This window comes from Patagioenas fasciata, chromosome 2, assembly GCF_037038585.1.
Source record: "Patagioenas fasciata isolate bPatFas1 chromosome 2, bPatFas1.hap1, whole genome shotgun sequence".
NCBI lineage: Eukaryota > Metazoa > Chordata > Aves > Columbiformes > Columbidae > Patagioenas > Patagioenas fasciata.
This window is the reverse complement of record NC_092521.1, coordinates 150,055,929-150,071,700: the sequence shown is the minus strand read 5'-3', so window position 1 is coordinate 150,071,700 and position 15,772 is coordinate 150,055,929.

The following is a 15,772-nucleotide window of genomic DNA, read 5'->3' as shown; positions in this document are numbered from 1 at the left end:
GAATCATAAAATTATTGTGTGTTTGGTGGGGGATGGGGTCTTTGTGGTACTCTTTACCATTTCTTTAAAATAAGACAGGAAAAAGCTAATTTATTTTGTTGTGGCTAAGGAGGATTCTGACTAGCTATGTACCAGTATGGTTCTCAGGGTTTTTAGCATCTTTTCTTTTGACATTTTTGTAGCCAGCACTGTTGGTGTTGGCGTCCACAGATGTCAATGAAGTGAGCCTCCTCTACAGAGAAGGGGAGTGCACCAAGGAGGCTTTTTTTAACTGTCTTTAACAGTTGTGTGTCATCCAGAGACACACAAAATGGATTGTCTGATTCCAACCTGAAAGTGGAAAACTTGGCAGTTTCTAAAAGAGTGATGGGAGACCGAGTAATAGATTATAAACTGTATAAGATTGTTATATTGAACAGTCATTCATCATACTTGATATGCCTTGGCTGGAATTCAAAGACCTAAAAAAATTCATAATTTTAATCACCTAAATAACCTCATGAACTAGATGACTTCTTAGAAAGTGAGTAAAGGGGTGGAGGATTAAAACGCATTAGTAAACCTAATTGCTGTGGAACAGGTCTACAAGGCTTTTGACAGTTACGTGAAGGAAGAAGCTTGAGCTTAAGCCTTGAAAAGTAAACAGTTAAGGTTTTTTGGTACATGAAGAACGAATCCTTTACTGAGTAAAGAGGGCCGGTGTAGGGCAGTGGCTGTGGCTAGACTACCGCAGGTGCTGGGGATGAGGACTCTCCTACCAGGCAGAACACAGCACCTCTTGGCAGGAGGCAAACACAGAGAGAACAAGCACATGATACCAGATAAGCCCATATTGCCACAGGGGCACAGTTGGCAAAGACTTGTGCCCTGTTTGCAAGAAGATACTGATTCATGTTCCTGACTGCCATTAACTTGTATGGCCAATTTATTCTAACCTCTCCATGTCTGATTTCCTCATCTGGTGGAAATAAGTTAATAAACAAGTCAACTATAATTTGTCCTGTGCTTTAAGAAGCTAATATGATATATAAATGTCAAATAATATTAGAAACTTCCTTTGGGATACTTTATAAATCTTTTCCTAAAATAAAGACAGGTTCTGACTAGCAAAAGACAAATGTATCCTGGCAGACAAAACTTCGGGTTTCTCTCAACCAAACAAGTCCCAGGAGGCAAAATGTCCATTTTGCAAAGGGCAAAAATACTGGAAATTTCTCCCTATCAGGAAGCTAAGAATGCCCGAACCCATCGTTTCTAGCCTCAGAGGTGGGAGGTGTGTGGTTTCATTTCACTTCAGATATGAAGGCTGCCTGTGTCTTGCTCCGTCTTTTCCCTCTTCCCACTGAGCAGTTTCTCACAGTCTGGTTGTCTGCTGTGCACCGAGGTCTGGCCATACCTGACCCCATACCGGTTCCAGTGCTCCCTTCCTTTTGGGCTACAGCCTTTCCTTTAAACCATTCATTTTCATTTCCAAGGCAGATAAGTTTTTAGCAATGCCAGCATAAGTAGATCCCGTCACCCAAAGGGTGTCATGCTTCTTCAGGCAAAATTCTCACCAGTTAGAGTTGTCCTGAGCAAAAGAACTGGTTCCCAGATGTCATTATTCACATTTTCTTCTCTCCAGGTACCAGCTTGAAGTAGTTTTATGATAGAACAGCTATTTTTTCATGTAGTTGTTTCTATCTGAATGTTTTTCAAGTGCACTTCTGCTTTGGTGATAAATACATCACAGACACTTTCCTTCTCTTCAGTTCCCTCCTTTGTGTACAGTTGGCATGATGACTCTTTACTGAAGTAGTTAAAATATTGTTCCAGCGCTTCACTGCTACACATGGACGCAGAGCCAGTCTTTCTGAAAGGACTTTGTGTGTGACCAGAACTCTTCACTGATGTCCAACCCAGTCAGCTCACCAGGTGAAGTCAATGAGGGTACAATTTCTGCTGCTGAACTTTTAGTACCAGAGATGGGAAAGGGAAAGGGGAAGGGAAAAGGAAAAGGGAAAGGGAAAGGAAAAGGAAAAGGAAAAGGAAAAGGAAAAGGAAAAGGAAAAGGAAAAGGAAAAGGAAAAGGAAAAGGAAAAGGAAAAGGAAAGGGAAAGGAAAAAGACCCTCAAACTGGAGGCTGAGTTTTGAGATTGACCATTATTTGTAAACTTGACAAATTTCACCTGGAAATAATGGAAAATAAGTCTGCATATTTATGGACAATTTTCAGGATGAGATTTTAAAACCAAAAAATGTTCCACTCCAGTGGAAATCAGCTCTGAAACTGCAGTGGAGCTTTTAGAAACTGGAGTTCTAATTGATTCAGACATCAACCTTAATCCCATATGTTCATGTTATTTATATAGCTGTAAGTTTTCACCTATATCCTATATTAATCTTATATTTAATGTATCTATCCACTTTATTAGACTGCTGCCTAAAATTGTCAAAGTATGATTCTTAAAACACTTAAATGTGGGAATAATGTCTGGGCTGCTGTACAGCTAGATTGCTTACTTTCCCCTATAAATTGCCAGCTGCTTTTGTAATGATTCTTTTTTTTTCTCTTTTCGTTTTCTAATATTACTACACTTGTGATTACTGTTGAGTGTTACTACTATTATTAACTAACGAGTGGTGTGGTAGTTGGAAGAACATGAAGAATTTACTGGAATACAATTTCTTTGGGTACCAGCTGGGACACTCTAAAACTGTAAGGGAACGGTGCCTGGGGAATGATGTCTGCATTAGTCCTCAGATGTGACGAAGAGCTGACCAGTGTAGCTCTTCATGCATGGAAGAGAGGGGATTGCATTTCTCTCTGTAGCTTGTTAGGCCTAACCACAGCATGGACCATTGCTTTACCATACCTTACACTCTCTGACATGCCAATATTATTTTCTTCATAGAAACCAAATTAATATACAAAAGACTACATGTATTTTTAAATTGTTACATTCATATGTTACTCAGACTTGGGGTTTTTTTTCCTACTTTTCCTCAGAGATCACTAGAAGCAACAATATTTTAGACTTATTGAAATGCCTAGAGAAATACATCTTTCTCCTTGAGAGATTTGTTCCAAGCTAATACTACTTTCTGCCAGTGAACATGACAAAGGACAGAGACAAGAGGAACCTGGTAACTGATAGAAAATAACCCAGTAATGGATGAGAAAGCAAATTAATAACATACTGACGTGATAAGTCATACAAATTGTTTCTTTGCTCTGAGCGAAAGGGGAAGCATGGCTTGCTGTCTGACAGAGTAGGTCACTTTGACGGCACACTTCACCAGCCCTGCTGGCCCACCAGAAGCTATTTGATTTCATTTGTAAGGTAATGTTTGCTTCAAAAGACCAGTCTCATTCATGCTTTCCCTGCTACTCCTTTTAAAATATCTAATCTAACATCCAAACCTCCGAAGTTGTTTTCTTGTCACAAAAAGAATGCAGAAGAGGAAAGTAACACCCACTGCTTCCTCCCCCCCACCACCTTCCTTTTCATTGCATTATTTACTTGTCTCTCCTTCATTTCCCTTTTTGTCAGCTCTTTTCTGCAACAGACAGTGCGTGTCTGCATAGTTGTGCAAGCAATAAATGACAAGGAATAATTTTATTTTTTTAAAATGGCATCTTCACGCTATTCTTCGGTAGTCAGATAATGATCCTGAAAAGCAGAATTTGCCTGCCAGTCAGTGGAAAGACCAGACCTGTTTGCCATGCGTAAGAATGGCTAAAGCCTTTCCTTTGCAATATTCAGCAGCCAAAATAATAGGGAAAGGGACACAAAAATATCAGGTTACATGGTTATGTTTACTGGAGTTTTCTGTGCTATGGAAATAGAAAAGACCCCAGAGTCTACCACAGGTTTTCTTTCCTCCCCTGCTTTCCCTGCAGGAACCTGAACAGAAACTATGTGGTCTGCAAACTATAAGCAGCACAAAAATGGTTTCCTTCCCCATCACAAATATTTAAGCATATCTGACTTATTTTTGTTTTGACAATTTGCTGTCACTACATATTGGATTTAAACTGAAAAGTAGGATCTGCAACAGCAAGTAAGGCATTGGTCGAGTGTCACTGGTACCCTGTTCCTTGTATTCAGCACAGCCTTTATGCCCTGGAGCCTTTCCATACCATGGGGCAGTAGTTTAAGACATTTCTTAAGCTTGAGTTCAAATCAAAATACAGTTGTTCAAGGAAATGAAAAAACACACTGAAACTCATGAATATTTCATTAGTAGACAGTCTTTATTCATCCTTGCTTCAAAGCAAAGCAAATCTTCTTGGCTTCCTCGTTGTGTTCTTCAACGTAGGATGGTAACTCTGCCTTAATTTCTGCAGGACTGTGCAGTACCTCACATCAAAGAGCTGCCATCTGTATCAGTATGGAAACTCCTGCAGCGCCGCACTTACTCTGCAGTTTGCAAGCTTCTTGGCTGCCCTTTCTGCCTGCCTTGCAGAGGAAATGTGGCTGCAACTTCATCTGCAAATGTAAAAAGAGTGACAGCGTAAGAAAGTTGAGAGCCAAATCAGCTGTGGTTTGTGGTATGTCTTCTTTTGCTTCCATTTTCTGCCAATGTAATCGTACCCACCTTGCACATGTAAAACCATATACTTGAGAGCACTGGGCATATATCTGTTGTTCACGTATTATATAAGTACTTTTTCCCCCCACTAATGAATTAATCACCAAGCCTGCTTTAGATGTAATCACAGACAAGACGCTCTCCTAGTATTAATCATTGTATCTTCTTTGTTTTTAAAAGAACTATGTTTTTTATGTGAGGAAAGGAACTAGCTGGGACTGGGATGTGTTCTGTGCTTAGAAAATGCCTATAGTAATTTGCATGGATAATTCGATACCCTGCCTTCCTCTGTAGTATGTCAATTGCGCATCCACACTCTGACGGATTTTTCTCTCATGCAAAACAAATACAAACTGGATTCTTAAGCATGTGAAAACAAAAAAAAAAAAAAGAAAAGAAAACAGGTAAGAAAAGTAGTTTAAAACAATGTAGAATACACTAATAACCAAATTATAAGCTATTATAAATCACATACCTATATTGTGTCACTTTAAGTTTAAAATGAACTGCGGTTTGTATTAGTTGACCATATATTTTACCACCATCAAAATTTGGGGGGAGTCTACCTTCATTTACTTGTGAAAAAAAATATCAGCAATGGAAATGGTCCTGGGCCTAGCTCCGGCCATATCTGCCTTCCAAAGTCCTCCAATACTTATTGACTAATTTTTGGTAGCGAAGTAACACAATTTGGAAAAAACAAACTGATCAGGCCCCTGCCTAGAACGGCTCTTTTTTTGCTGTGGGTACATGTACTGCTGAAGACTGCTATGAAGTTTTCTGTGACATCTGCCAGGTTTGTTATCAGAAGTAACAGGCTTTAGGTTCTCTCCGTTTCACTGGGGAAGCTTTGGAGAAAGCCAGTGGTCCCCTAGTAAAATGGAGAGAACCTTAGGCCTGTTTGCTCTCGTAACAAACCTGGGAGACGTGCTGCTGATGGCTGCTAGGAAGTTTTTTATGACATTGTATAAAGACCAAAGCTTTGTCTGCACACAGGTCACATTGTTTGAGCAACACTAGTAATCCCTACTAGCTAATCTCATACCAGGACTCTGGTTACTAACACCAAGCCACATGTGCAGACTGAGCAGCATCTTATCATCCCCCTGAACGCCAGCAAGTGCCACCTCCACTAAAGCTTACCAAGGAAGAAACCTTGGTCAAAGAGACACCTCCGCAGTTCTAGAGCAGCTGCAACTATTCTGTTTAACCTGCTTTTTAAAACCAGAATTAGCTAAGCACTACAATCTCTTAGAGTAGAGGATGTCGTACGTGTAAAAAAGCGCTCTTATGATGTAGCAGCTTCTTCCAAGAACAGGAAATAGCCTACCTTTGCTAGGAAAATTGTGAAGTATAAGCAGCTGCAGTCATTCTGTGCTTGTATAACTATTTACATTAAAAGTTACACTGTTCATTTAATTACAAAACATTAACAAAAAGGATTGTGTAGACAGGCTTCATGCACATTTCTTTTCAAACGTGTACAAGCAGGAAGAGTTTTAGTAAACTGAATTCAACCAGTACCACTGCCTCACATAAAACAGCGGTGGTCTTGTGGCTTGCAGCTGCTTAATCGCATCAAAGATGACCCCAATCACAGGTTTGCAACACATTACCATGCACTCAAAAACCTTTCTCTTTACTCAGGTCTACAGCATTTTACACAGATTCTTGAAGATGTCATTAGAATCTCTTTCCTTGTCTTGTCCCTAAGCAGCTCTTACACCATTCTTCCTTCTGTTCTCATAAGAAACAAGTTTCATTTTCTCTGAAGTCCTTTGAGTTTTACATAGTAGTTACGAAGTAGTTAAGACAGACAAGTTTTTCTTCGTATCACTTTTTTTTCTCCTTTTTTATTCTGGTATTTACCCAGCTGATTATTTACATTTATTTTATTAAAATATTTTAAATGTCTATTGGCATCATAAAAGTTTTTTTAGTAATGAAAATAGACTTAAGGAAGTGAATTTGTCTTATTTCCATTTTCTTATGGAATATTTCTTGAAAAACACGTATTTGTTACACAAATCAAAAGAATTTGAGACAAGACTGCTACCTATGGTAAAAATCTCTCTAGTAGAACCATGTCACGATTTATTGAAACCTAAATATTGCAGGTTTTTTACATTAGAATATAAAAATTCCTTTAAAAAGATAAATCTGATAGATTGTAATCCTCTAACAGCATATTCAGCTGCCATTGTCATTTATTTGTTGATTGAAATAATAACATATTACAAACAAGCCATAAACAAGAAAGGATGCAAACTCACATCCATCTTGGAGAAAGACAAGGAGAATCTGAGGAAGCCCAGGCCACTCAGCTGAACTGCACTCCCCAGGAATGTTATGGACTGAATTCTCCTACAGGAAAGATAAGAAGGTGATTTGGAACAGCCAGCACAGAATTATCAAAGGCAAATTATGCCTCAACACCCTGATTGCCTTCTGTGATGAGATGACTTACTCCAGGGTGAAGGGAGAAACACTGAATGTGGTTTACTTTGCTTCTAGCAAGGCCTTTGATACGGTCTCCCATTATCTCCTTACAGCCAAATTAGTGAGGTATGGACGCTATAAGTGGGTGATAACATGTAGAAAATTAGCTGGACCACTGTGCTCCAAGAGTTGTAATCAACAACATGAAGCAGAGCTGGTAACTGGTTGTACAAGTAGTATCCCTCAGGGATTCATAGTGGGGATAATACAGTTCAATATCTTAATTCATGACCTGTGTGGTGGGATGGAGTGCACTCTGAGGAGGTTTGTAGGCAATATGATATTGGAGGGAGCAGCTGTTATGCTGGGACAACAGGGCTGCTGTTCAGTTGGATCTGGATAGGCTCCTGAATGATCTGACAGAAACTCATGAAGTTCAACAGGGCAAACAGGATCTGGGATCTTGCATCTGAGACAGAATAAATGGTTTGTATTAGCAGAAGTGTAGCCATCTGTTTGGGGACAGTGTTTATTCCCCCCATTCTGCACTTGTGAGGCTGTATCTGGGGTGCTGTGTCCAGTTTGAGGGTATCCAGGACAAGAAAGGCATTGACATATTGGAGCAAGCCCAAGCAAAGGCCACCAGGATGGCTATGGGACTGCGTAACATACTATGTGAGAACAGGCTGAGAGATCTGCATTTGTTCAGCAGTGACAAATGAAGGTAAAGGGAGGGTTTTATTGCTGCCTCCAAATACCTAGTGGGAGAGAAGCATAGAGAAGACAGAACTGGGCTCTTGTCAGAGGTGCTCGGTGACAGGACAAGCAGCAACAGACACAAGTTGCAACATAGAATCATAGAATAGTTCTGTTGGAAGGGACCTTCAAAGGTCATCTAGTCCAGCCCCCTGCAATGAGCAGGGACATCTTCAACTAGATCAGGTTGCTCAGAGCCCCGTCCAGCCTGGCCTTGAGTGTTTCCAGGGATGGGGCATCTACCACCTCTCTGGGCAACCAGGGCCACTGTTTCACCACCCTCATTGTAAAAAATTTCTTCCTCATATCTAACCTGAATCTCCTCTCTTTTAGTTTAAAACCATTACCTCTTGTCCTGTTGCAACAGGCCCTGCTAAAAAGTCTGTCCACAGCTTTCTTACAGGCCCCTTTTAAGTACTGAAAGGTCACAATAAGGTGTCCCTGGAACCTTCTCCCAGACTGAACAACCCCAAAGAGAGGAAAGCTGCAGGATTACTTCTTTGGATATTTCAGAACTGGAATGGAGGAAGTCTGTAGCAAACTGATGTGTAATGAACTGCTGACCCTGTGAATTATTTAAATGTAGGTAGGGCCAGATGTTTTAAATGTTACTTTGTTTGCATACCATATGGATACATGTGAGACCTGATTTTCACAAGGACTGTACTGCTAAAGCTTCAAGATTCGATTACTGCCGTCAGTGCTCATGGTATTGGTATCTGGTGTTTTCTGCCCAAAATGGAAGTATCCAAAGTTAAAGGATTTTTTTTTTTTTTTGGTAAACTGACCTTTGAAAACTCTGTATCTTACTTTTCCATTACTTTCCTGAGACTTTTCCCAGGTTAACCTAATCGGCACCAGTTTAGCTTTTCAATGTCTCCAGAAGGAAAATGATAGAAAGTCCTATAACGACATTGAAAGAGTGCGCAAACATAACCTTCTCTCAAAACAAAACCCTCAGTAACAGTGGCAACTGTCTTAAATTAGAACATGTGGGAACGACTGTAATTCTCTAACAGCTCTTCAGCTATTGTAGTTCCTGTGATTAACCACAGTAAGCAAGAAATGCTAAAATGGCATATGCTAAGGAAGCTGTACTTTGGGGCTACAAACTGAAAAGGCTGCTGAATGCTGTAGCAGGAACTAAAATTCTTCAGAAATTTTACAAATAATAAAAATAACAGCTAAAGGAAAACGTAACTTAGAGTGTTTTTTTACCAACTAAGATAAGGTCTGCACCAAGCGTTTTCCAACTCCCCAGCTGGAGCAATAGTGTATGGGAACAGTTCTGCAATGTCCCAGCTGACTACATCTGATGAGACGGGAGTTCAGATCAATGGAGACACACTAGAAAATCCCAGTTACTCTAGCTCACAAACAGCTCACAACTTTGAGCTGTAGCAATGACAAACCTAAAAAGGGTTAAAAGCCTTCACTAAAGGAAAAGGAAGAGCTTTGTCCTTAAAGACTATATAAGCTGCAAAACCCGCAGTTGTGGCTTGTTAAGTTGCCCGAGTGAGGGAAGTTGTAAAGGGAAGCAAAGGGCCCCAGAGGGACAGGGGACCTTCAGTGTTCCTCTGCCCAGGGAGACTTGGCTTTGTCTGAACTAACATGGACAGTGCTGCTGCTGGGTGCTGGTCACAGGGAGGCTTTTCATTGGCTTGTTTATGGTGAAAAGGAGCTGTCCTGGCTTCTGCCGCTTTTAGAATTGTGACTAATGGAACTACACCTGGCTGTACTGGTTTCCCAAGCTTAGACTGGAGTGGGTTATCTGTTTTTTTTTTTACCTTAAAAACCCAACCAAACAAATCATCACTTAGGTTAGATGTTTCATCTCTAATTGGGGCTGATAGTTTCTTTGCAGACCTTTGGTTATGTACTGTACTTCCTCTTGAGGAACAGAAGGAAATAGGCAGTGCTTAAAATGAAATGTCTGAGTCTTTTATGCTTAAGAAATAGTTACATTGACCTTTGTAAAATAATTAAATTTTAATAATTTTTATTTTGTATTTTATATTTTGTTTCATAGACTGTTTGGAATCTTCTGTAATGTGAAATGCTGTGAATCCTGTAGCTCTTGATGGCACATCTGAAAACTAGCAGGTGATGCTTTCTGTCTGTAAACATATGTAGCCAATAATCATTCCCACGTTCAGTTTGTATTTGTTCTTCTGAATACAGAGCAATTAAGGAGTCTGCATTTTAAATAGTTTATAGGTAGCGGTTTTGTATTTCTCCTTTTCTGTTTTATAAATGAAGGAAATGTTTTGTCTTCAAAATATTTGGTCTGGTCATTATGTATTTCCAACAAAACAGTAAATAATTTGATGTAGGTTTCACAATCTTGTGGATTAACTCACTTCAAATATTATTTATTTTCGTCATTAAGACATGTTCTTTAAAAAAGCAACAGTATTTTAGAACTACAGGCTAGATTTAATGTAACCCAGCTTGGCTTGAAGTGACATGTGCCCAAACCAATTTATAGAGTAATGGAACAATTTATGAGTCTGCCTTAGCTGAAATTAGTTTCTATGGCAGTTGGCCCAGGCAAACTCTGTGGGCCTTCTGTTCTTTGCAGCTGCAGAAAGTAATTCTAAAGGGAAATACTACCTTCCAGTAGCTAGGCAAAGCCTCACAAACTATACGATATCCCTTTCCTTAAAATTACAGACTCTAACACACCAGTAGAGTCGCTTGTGATGACCAGCGAAACAAAGAGCAAGTCATTCACATACATACTTGGAATAAAGCAACAAATTAGGAAGTGTTGTTTAAACAATAAAGCTAAACAAAATTCTGATGCAAGCGTCAATAAGATCAAATAGATTTAAAAAATGAGCTTGCTAGTCATGGTGAATCCTGGGAAATTCAAGGGAGCTCGCACCCTTGTTTCAATTTATTCTAGCTATTGATGAAGTCAAGCAACAACAGCCATTCATTAGCACAGTCTTGCTAGATCATTCTCTTTTCTTCTCTTTCCTGTGTCCACCAGGTTCCAACTGAGAGCATCTTGGATCAGAAGTGAGACAATGTGGAATTTTTGGTACTAATGGCAGAAGAAAAGCCTGAAGCAGGCAGGACAAAACAAAATGAGGCTTTCCCCAAGCCTACCTTGCAACTTGTTACAAGCCTGGGGGATCTTCCTTTCAGTCTCTACTGGAGCTTCCCAATATACTCAGGCCCATGAGGGACAGTAAACTAGTTCATTGGAGTCAGCACATTCCGTGCTTGCAAAAAGATCAGCTTGATCCACTGGTTATATCACACTGATTTAATAAATTTTCCAAGCATGGTGAATTGACCCTGACTGTGCTCCGCTATTCCGTCCTTGTGGAGTGCAAAAGCTTTACCTTCAGTCATCAGAAAACTCTGGACACACTGAAGGAGTCTTGAACACTTGTATATCTGTGTGGGGTGGATTTCTTTAAAGTCAAGTAGGAAGTGCCAGTCAGGATTTGAAATATGCAGTAAGTCAGAGAATGAATCTCCTCTTCTATTTTCACAAGTGTTCTTACTAACACTGAAACCTACAGATCCTGAGTAGACTTCCAAGACCCAGCTAATTACCCACTGCAACCTCAGAAGAGGTGGTATGATGATAATTTGGCCTTTTGGTATCCTGTCAGTGCCTGGACCATCATCACACCGTCTAAGTTAGTTTGCTTACAGGTTATCTGTGAAATAAAACAAGCAGTTTCGCCCACAATGCAGCACGAATGCACTTGTGGGGATACATTGCCCCAGAGATGTCTCTCTGTGGGCATTACAGGCAACACTGTACAAGGTTTGGTCTTAGCTCAATACTGTCCCAGAAGTCCTTTCATCTCCCAACACTGTATATGCACCATGACCACTGACATATACTCACAGTGTCATGCTATAAAAAAACTGTTACTGGACTGAAATATAACCTTTATGTTATTCCAGGCTGCATGAATAAACACCTCCCTCACACATGCACAAGAATGTCCATAAGGCATAAAGGAACAAATAGAAGACCTGGGCGGTGAGCTCTCTCTGAACACCATCAGCCTGCATTGGAGAGCTCCAAGGAGGCCACCAAAGGAAAGGGCAGGCTGCCAAGACAACATGGCTACCAAGCAAAGTTTTTGGTGTCAGTGCTGGAAGGGGACGATGTCCAAGGCACAGCCTTCAGTAAGGATTAGGGCAACAGTTAGGATTATGGTTGAGGGATGAAGAACCTGCTCCATTAGCTGAAATGGGGTCACAAAGGAGTTTCAGAGAGAACTTGGAAAGGCAGATTTTTTTGTGTGGGCACTGGTGCGGTGTCCTGGTCTAAGGCTCACCTTGTGGTCATGGTTAGGGGTGAGAAAAAGAGAAGGCCAAGAGCTCCAGTTGCAGAGAGACATGAAAGAGGTTGCGAAAGGAAAGCATGTGTTGCAAGGAGAACATGGCCGGGAGGAGTTCCTGGTGAGGGCACTCACTGCAGGACTTGGTCTCAGCATATAGTTTCACATGAGAGTTAGGGCTGAGAGAGAGCCTAGAGCTGCACTTGGAGTGGGATTTGACAGGGCTCAGCTTTCAGTTAGTTTTATTGCTAAGGATTGTGTTGGAAGACGGATCCTGGAGATGCAGCTGTAGAGGGGCTAGAAAGGGACTTTGAAGTGGAAGCGTAGGCAGCACAAGGAATTTGGCTGTAAGAACTTATCAGTGCCTGTACGGGGCTGGGGGGGTGGGGTGGGGTGGGATAGGGCTCAAACCGCAGTTTGGATTAGGGCTTGGGTTGAGAGAAAGAGTAAGACTATTGATGCAACTGGAGAGGGGCTAGAAAGGTGCTTTGGGGGTAAAAGGATAACTCGGTTGAGACAAGTTTTTATTGTGGGGTCTCCTTGGGTGTCCTGGTCTGCAGCTCAGTGCACACTTAGGTTTAGGGTTCAGAGAAAGAGAGAGCCAGGCACTCCATCTGCAGTGGCACTGGGAAGGATCTGCTAATCAGAAGTGAAGCCTGCATGGGAAACTTAGCTCCCCTTTGGTGTGGGCAGCAGAAGAAGGCTCAGTCTTCTGTTAGGTTTGCTTTTAGAATTGGACTAAGAGCTAGCATTGAGAAGGGCTACAGCTGCAGTTGAAGAGAGCCATCAAAGTGAAGGGTGGGCTGCAAGGAGAAATGGACTTCAAGAGCTTTTTGCTGTGGGCACTGGCTGAGGGGCATGTCTGAGGCTCAGTGTCTGGTTGAGCTTAAATTCAGGGTTAGGTTCAAGACAAAAAGAGAGCCAAGAGCTCCAGCTGCAGTGGGACTCGGAAGGAACATGTAACTGGCAGCATAGGCTGCAAGGGGAATTTAGTTGCCAGAACTTTTTGGTTTGGCCTACTGAGTTTTAGTCCAAGGTTTAACCTTTGTTTGGGTTTATTGATATGGCCAGGGTTAGGATTAATGTTGAAGGTCAGAGCCTAGAGCTCGACTGGGAGAGAGATTAGAAAAGAGGTGGGCTGCAAGGAGAACTTGGCTGGGAGAATATTTCGGTGTGGGCACTATAAGTGGGGCTAGGACAAGTCTCAGCATATAGTTAGGTTTACGTCAGGGTTAGAGTTAGGGCTAGAAGAAAGAGAGAGCCTAGCATTCCAGCCAGAGGGGAGCCAGAAAGGGGCTGTGGAGGGGAAGTCTATGCTGCAACAACTTTGCAAGACTGTCTGGTCTGAGCCTTAGCCTCTTGTTAGGGCTGGAGTTACAGCTGGGTTAACTTTGACAAGGAGACCCAACTGCTGTGATTAGGATGGGCCTAGAAAGAGTGTGGTGCAGGAAGAACTCAGTTGCAAGAAATTTTTGTTGTGGATGCTGCTTGGCAGTCCTGATCTGAGGCTCAGCATACAGCTAGTGTGAGGGCTGGGGTTAGTGCTGGGAGAGAGAGAGAGAGACCCTAGAGCTCCAGCTGGAGGGAGGCTTGAAAGCAGCTGCTAGTGAAAAGGCTGGGCCACACAGATAACTAGTCTGCAAAAACTTTTAGGTGGAGGCACTGGCTGAGGGGCCTGGTCTAAGGCTCAACACAACTGTCAGGTCTAGGGTGAGGTTTGAGGTTATGGTTGGCAGAAAGAAAGAGCCAAGAGCTGCAGGTGGCTTGAGGCTAGAAAAGTGACTGTCCCAGGGAAGTGGAGGCTGCAAGGAGAACTTGGCTGCAAGAGCTTCCTAGTGTGGGCACTGGCTGGAGGCCATGTCCAAAGTCCAGCATATGGTTTGTGGGAAGGCTGAGGTTAAGGCTGAAAGAAAGAGAAGGCCTGGAGCTGTAGCTGAAGTGGAGCTAGAAAGGAGCTTTGAAAAGAAAGGCAGTGGGATAGAGAAAATGTGGCAGAGAATATTTTATTGAGGGCATCCTATCTAAGGACCTGTGTTAGTGTTGAGGTGGGCATTTGAACAGGGACAGCATAGAGCTGCTGTTGGAGGGGAGCTTAAAAGGGAACGTGCCAAAGGAAAAGGTGAACTGTGAAGAGAATGTGGCTGTGAGATTGCTTTGATGTGGGCACTGGCTGGTGAACCTGGGCTGAGGCTTAACGTAGGATTAGGTTTACTCTCAGGGTCAGTGTTGGAGCTGAAAGCCCAGGAGCTCCAACTGGAGGGCAGCTAGAAAGGCTTGAAAGGGAAGTCTAGGCTGCAAGAACTTGGCCAGGGAATTTCTTGCTATGAGCAATGGTTGACTGGCCTGGTTCCAGACTCAACTTCTGGTCATTTTTATGTTAGGGATAGTGTTAGGGTTATGGTTGAGGGAAAGAAGGAGCCTGGAGCTCTAGTTGAAGCACAACCAGAGACTTCCCAAGAGGAGTGTAGGCTGCCAGCGTAGTTGACTCTCTTCAAGCTACTCTTGTGTCCAGCTGCACATATATCACAGATTCAGTGGAAAACCTGTGCCTACAGTGATCACTACAGGATAGACAGGTACAGGCAAACGTCCTGTTCTTGGTGCTTAACATTGGAGCGGACAAATCTTTGCCCCAGACCTTGTCATGAAGATAGCCCAGGCCCTTGGTTTATTTTAATTCTGCTGAAAAGATTATGGTCAGCATCTTTTTTTCTTCTAACCATACAGCCTTCATTGGTAAGGATTCATATTTGCAGAAAAGAGTTCTTTAGAATCTAGGCCAAGATGACAAGAAAGTCTAGAAAAAAAAGAGCAACTTCCTTCCTCAGCCTTGCCTCCTCTATAATAAACCTATCAAAATGTTTTTTCTTTATTACACATTTATAAACCAAAATGATTCACTATATGGATTTACTCTGGAAAGAAGATGAAATACACAATATGTGACAGATGTTAGTCAGTAGATGTGTGCAGCGTTGCATGGTGCTCAGATGTCACGTTCTAAGCATAATGTGAGGAATAAAATGGGTACTGAAATCTTTTGAAAATCTGACTTTAAATCTATATTTAGGCATCTAAGTGACCTGCTTTTATTCAAAGGTGCTGACTATTCAGCTGCTTCCATTGACTGCAGTAGAAACACAAGGAAATTTTTTTATTGAATCTATTTTCAAGACAAAAATTAGAGTCTCTCTGTAACTCTTAAGTAACTCCTTGCTCAAAATAAAAAAACAAAACAAAAACAAAAACAAACCCCACCAAAAAAAAAAAAAGAAACATTGTATCTCTATTATCTCTGGCTTTCCACAAAATGCAGAAAACAGACCATACAATAAGCCCCAGTAACTGCTTTTATGTGTGTGGGGGTGGGAATTAAATATGACAGGTGTGGACTCCAGTGTGATAGATAGCTTTGCTACTGAGATCACAAAAGCAAAACAGAAACTGAGAGGATGCGACACTTGAACAACTGTGTTTGGTGCAAAAAATTTTAGATTTATGAGCAGCTGCATAAGCCTGAGTCAGGGCCCTGAGTGCACCTATTGACCTTCGTTGCCCTGAACAGCCTCACCTGGGAGCACCCTCTGCCCAGCACCTCCATTTAAGCTCAGGGAGGGCTCAGTTTAGGTCTCCACCTGAGCTTCCCTGTTTCCCTGAAAATAAAAGCTACCCCTAAAATAAGCCCTAGC